General features: G+C 59.3%; 1 pseudogene; it reads right to left on the bottom strand.

Annotated features, from left to right (window-relative positions):
- LOC144889990 (28S ribosomal RNA) overlaps nucleotides 1-147 on the bottom strand; it is a 1,104-nt pseudogene extending 957 nt beyond the window's left edge.
- Nucleotides 148-5,961: the final 5,814 nt, after the last annotated feature.

The raw sequence follows: 5,961 nt of genomic DNA, 5'->3' as shown, positions 1-5,961 counted from the left end.
CATCGGCGACGCCGCGCGCCCCGCACCCCTCGCGGGGCCGGACGTCGTGGGTCCCGGCGGGCCTCCCACTTATTCTACGCCTCTCAAGTCCCTTCACAGAGTCGGGCTAGAGTCAAGCTCAAAAGGGTCTTCTTTCCCCGCTGATTCCGCCAAGCTCGTTCCCTTGGCTGTGGTTTTGCTGGATAGTAGATAGGGACAGTGGGAATCTCGTTCATCCATTCATGCGCGTCACTAGTTAGATGACGAGGCATTTGGCTAGTTTATGAGAGTCATGGTTACGAACCGCCAAGGCGGGGCACCACTTCGCGACTCCGCTTCATAAGCATCCCGGAGTATTCGGAGCCCGCCGGTAGGCTTCCATCGCAACAGTCCCTCGAGCTTGTCCGAGTGTGAGCGTAGGATGGATGAACTGCCAGGAGAAAGGGTAGCGAGGTACCTCATTCCACCGACGCCTGGTGATACGCACAGAGTATAAGTGAGGGTGTTACGGAGGATGCTTTTCCCAGGGGCCAGAGCGATCTCCATCTTTTCCTTCGATGGCTAACCGTCCTTTCCCCGTGGGCAGGCAGACTCCACCCCTACCCCCCGTGCATCCAAACCGCCATAAATACCACTTACAGCGATGTACCCCAGCCCCGGGCACCCGGTTTGGGACGTTGTACCCTCTCTGGGGCGTAATGGGGCGTCCGGGACAGCCCCCACACGAGCGGGCCCGACGCAATCAACGAGGTTCGAGGACAGTAAATTTAGGCGATCAAGGGGTAATTTTGTGAGCTTTGACTCTAAGCCTTCCCTGAAAAGAAGAGCTTGGTCTTTAACCTTACCTTATCCCGACAGTCCGCTCTGCATCCTGCCCTCTGAGGCAACCGGAAGGGACGGGGTTCTCCTGACCCCGTGGCCCTCGATATGGGAAGCGAGAAACGTTCCGTTAGCGGATCCGTTCGTCACGCCCAATTCGGGTAATCCGGCGGGCCGCCGCCGACCTTGTGCCGAGTCCACGACCCCACCTTAGGGCCGATCGGGCGACCGGGAAATCCCAGTGTCCCGATCCGAGCCTTCGGCGCGGACGCTCTCCGAACCCGCATGTCCCGTGCCAGACGGCCCAGCCGAGTTTTGGGCGGCTCCGGTAGGCCGTTGGTTTTGACGTTCCGTGACAAGTCCTGCACCCCCACCTCCGGGCCGACCGGAACGAATCCCGGTGTCCCGATCCGAGCCGTCAGAGCGGGCCGGCTTGCGAGAGTGATTGGCACCCCGAACCTGCACTTTCCGTCCCTGCGGTCCCAAATACCGGAACCACCCGATGGGGGGGGTTTCGATGTGGTGTGATTTGGCAGGTCTCGACGGGCGATGAGAGGCGCGTGCGGGTGACGCCGTCGCCACGGCCGACCCGGAACGTCGGGAAACAGTTCCCTCTGGCGGGCCGGCCGCACCCGTTGTGGGCTGCAACGCGCGCCCTTACCGCACACTCCTGAGATTTTGGCTTGTCCAAACAAGGCTGTCCTTATTGCCGAACTCGTTCCCAAGACTTGCCCCTTATGCTAGTGACCTGAGGGAGGGTTGTTGTCTTTACCTGGAGGTGATCAGATCCGTTTCCCTTTCGAGATGGGGGTGAGGACAATTTTGTTGACGGCGCGTGCCATGCGTAGGTCGGATACGCATGTGCGCTGGCACGTCCTTTGGCACAACGAGTGTGATTGGTGTCCGAATAGTGTGGACAATGTAGTGAGTGGGCTTCTTTTTAGGAGAACTGAGGACCGGCCGAACGTGGCCGCGATGGGATCGGCCGAGGTCACGCGGCCGACCCCGTGTCTTAATTGTGGCTCCTGGACGAGGCGATGATAATTGGGGGGTAAGCGGCGACGAGAGCGCGCGGTCGGCGGCCCCATGGTCGCCCCGCGTGCTCTCGTCGAACCGCCTGTTATTACTATCGGGGTTAGTGCCCACCTATTGTATCAGACTAAGTCCCTACATAAACAGGGATGGGGATGGGGAAGAGGGGTCCACCACATCACGCCGTCTTAGACACCCGTGGGTGCGGCGGCCCGATGCTGGTATTTCCCTTGGTGAGACGGATGCCAAGGAGCCGCGTCCGCCCCTGCCCGACTTACCCCAGTGCCCCCTATCAAGCGAGCTTTCGCCCTTCTGCTCCACGGGAGGTTTCCGTCCTCCCTGAGCTCGCCTTAGGACACCTGCGTTACCGTTTGACAGGCGTACCGCCCCAGTCAAACTCCCCGCCCGGAACTGTCCCCGGAGCGGGTCGCCCGGGTCGCTGTCCGACATGACGCGCGCCCGGTTAAGAGCGCGCGCCTCGCGCGGCCGACCCCTGGGCTTTGCACCAGAAACGCGGGACCCCCCGACCAGGGGGCCCGCACTTCCCGTCTCACCGGGTTAGTAAAGGAACGGTAAGAGTACTGGTATTTCACCGGCGGCTCCGCATCGGCGACGCCGCGCGCCCCGCACCCCTCGCGGGGCCGGACGTCGCGGGCCCCGGCGGGCCTCCCACTTATTCTACGCCTCTCAAGTCCCTTCACAGAGTCGGGCTAGAGTCAAGCTCAAAAGAGTCTTCTTTCCCCGCTGATTCCGCCAAGCCCGTTCCCTTGGCTGTGGTTTCGCTGGATAGTAGATAGGGACAGTGGGAATCTCGTTCATCCATTCATGCGCGTCACTAGTTAGATGACGAGGCATTTGGCTACCAATAGGCAAAGGAGCTTTCAGGTCGCTTCAACTACTTTTTCCGTTTACGGTGTGGACTCCACCATCATCTGCGCCCACCGTGGGCGGGTCAACGACCCTTGTCTCCCTGTGAGACCGCTCACCCATTTTATAAGGGTACCGGGGCACAATAAATAAACTCCGAAAACGACGAAAGAAACTTTAACCAATAAACCCCAAATCAAAAAGCCCCTCCACAGAAAAATATCACAAGGGGGTTCCGCGGCTCACAGGGCTCCCTGGTACCCCCAAGGCAGCCCATCCCCGGCAACATCTGAGGGGAATCCGGGACAAAATGAAAAAGGAAGAATAATGGATAAAGAAACTTTAATCGTAATCAAAATCATACTCGTCCCTCCAATTGCCAAAAAAAAATATCGCAGCGCCCTCAAGGGTACCCGCCCACCCGACGCCGCGGGCAGCGTAGTGTGGAATGCTTAAAGGCTCGGAATGCCTTCATGGTACTCTCCACCACTTTAACCGTAATCAGCTGGAGGTCCCCGAAGGTAAGGCCTAGGTCACGGAGAATGGATGCCGACTCCGGCGCCCAAACTCCGTGCCAATTGAGAGTGATGGTCGACACTCTTGGCGGACAATGAGTGCGGAGCCTGCCGCTAACCCACTGGTGTACACCGGCCACATTGTAGTCGCGTCGCTTCCGGAAGTGCTCAGACGTCAACGCGAGTGTGTCGCTCATGATTTGTGCGTCTAGCACCACAGCAAGCCCACCTTTCGCAGCTACAAGGTCTGGCTTCCTCAAACCCGCTGCAGTGGGAATGCCGGGCTCAACTAGAACCTCGTACCCACGCTGCCGGAGCCGACCGCACACGAAACGACATACGTCGTCGTGCCGCCGCACTCTAACAGCGTGAGTACGGATGCACGCCTGGGAGACATGAGACAGTGTCTCCTTCGCCACGCAACCCGCATCACACCACCGACTTGGAGCATCCAACGGCCTGCCGCGATTCGAGCGGGATCCAGTGGGGAGCAAATTGCCCCGCACCTTCACCGACTCGATATATGCTCTGCCTGACTGCAGACGTGTCTGGTTGAGCACCCAGCCCTGAGGCTGGGGAACTCGGCTCGCCTCAGCCAGGCCACGGCCATCGACTGTCGCGTGCAACAGCCAAGCCGTGAGAGCATCCGCCTGTTTGACAGACCTTGGATACTCCCCCCCGTAATGCACATTGCATGTGCTCCGGAGCCTTATCCAGTCCCCCACGCTTGTCCGGAAGACGGCTTTCAGATAGGGACTATCCGAGCGCTCCAGCCCTCGCAGGCGACGCTCACGCAGAATTGGAATCGATGTACGAAACTGGGTCAAACCCAGTCCACCATCTGCGGCTCTGGCATGAAAGAAGGGCACCGGAGTGTCCTTCGGAAGTCTCAGCCAGAGACGCACATGGTGGCGCAATTGCCGATCCAACCTGCGGAGCGTGCCTGTCCGGGCTATCCCCAGCACCACCTCATGCTGGAGCTTGGGCATCAAATTCTCCCACAGCATTGCCATTCGTTGCTGTGGCTTCAAAGGTGCTCGTCGCAAGTTCACAAGTCCCTCCTCAAGGGACGCCCCGTATGCCGGAGCAATTCCCCTGGGGAGGAACTTGATCCCAAGGTACTTCAAATCATCAGCCGCCGTGCACGGCCGAATCTCCCTCTCACCCATGGTGAAATTGCGCATCGCGTCGACAAGATAACGCTTGTTGGCGCCGTCGATCACGATGTTCAGGGTGAGGGATTTCGCATAGTTTATCTCCAGGCCTGCCTGCGCTAGTAGTGCATGCGCAGCAGTCATTGAGGACTGGATCCCGGCCGGTGTTCTGGCACACAGGATCAGGTCGTCGAAAGGCCAAGGTCTGGATGTTTTCACCTCCAAGCCTTACCCCCACTCCCTCCGGCAAGTTTCTCAGAACCTCATCGAGGACACTGTTAAACAAGATCGGAGAGAGTGGGTCGCCCTGCTTCACACCTCGAGTCATTTCAAGCTGGCCAGCACCGTAACAACTTATGATGGTCGAACAGTCCTTGTACGACCCACTAAGATAGCGAAGCAACGGGGGCGGAGCCCCCATCGCTCTTGCAGCCCGAAGGATCGCTCCGTGATTGACGGAGTCGAAAGCCTTCGACACATCCAGCACAGCGAGGCATAGGGGAGAGAGGTTGCGCGTAGCATCCCACAGAATGCCGTCAAGAATATTGACATTCTCCGCGCAACCATCCCCCCGCCTAAACGCACGCTGCGCCGGATGGAGGTCAAAAGCCCCCGACAACCGCCTGGCGAGTATCTTATGGTGCAGTCGCACTAGATAACTGCTCATTGTTATCGGCCGGAACTGAGATGGATGTTCGGGGCTGGATGTCTTGGGGATCAACACCGTCTTATGTCTTTTCAGACTGCGGGGAAGACACCCACAAAACAACCAAAGGTTGAACATCTTACACAAGCAGGCATCTGGAATCGCCTTCACCAGTCTGCTGGAGATCCCATCTACCCCCAGGGCCCCGTGCCTGAGGGAGCCTTTGCCCCATTGGACCTCCTGCAGACTGATGGGACGAACCAGATCCCACTGTTGTGTCACAACCCTGACTCGTCTGCGATCTGGATGCGATCCCCCCCCAAAGACCGCCCTCCAGGAAGCAACCATCTGATCACCATCGAGATCAACGTCACCCCTTCCGGCCCACGTGCCTGCAATGCACTGTTTCGCACAGCGACCTGGGTTTAAACTATGAAGCCTTTGCACAGCAGCATAATGAGTTTGTCGAGCTGCTTTGGGAGAACCCTTCTGCCTCAACCTCTCGGCTCGAGCTGTACCACGTCGCCTTTCAAGCCCCCCTCCTCGGCCATCCCCGCGAGCTCCACCTCTCACGTTGGCACGGGAGCCGCCCCCGGGTATGCCACCACGTTGTCCGACGCCACCAGTGCGTACGCTCGACAACATGCGGTCGGCGAAAGCCCCAAGCTCCACTTCGAGGTCCCCCCCAGATATCTCCCCCAGGCGGCCAATGAATCGGTCCAAGCTATGCTCTTCCCAATCATCACCGCCCAGGGGCAGTCTCTGGAGAAAGACTCTCATCTCCTCCCTCCATCGAGTCTCTTCCACCTCATACAACATTTCGGCCTCCACCTCCAGGCCAGGTGACCCCCCCCCCCCCCCCAGGGACCGGGCCAGGTGACAAGCCACCAGGCCCAGCCCCCGGAGGGGAGCCCAACCTCCCCCCAGGGATCGGGCCAGGCAACAAGTC

The sequence above is a fragment of the Myxine glutinosa genome, chromosome 1, assembly GCF_964187855.1.
Source record: "Myxine glutinosa chromosome 1, kmMyxGlut1.1, whole genome shotgun sequence".
Lineage (NCBI taxonomy): Eukaryota > Metazoa > Chordata > Myxini > Myxiniformes > Myxinidae > Myxine > Myxine glutinosa.
This window is presented reverse-complemented; position numbering and strand designations above follow the sequence as displayed.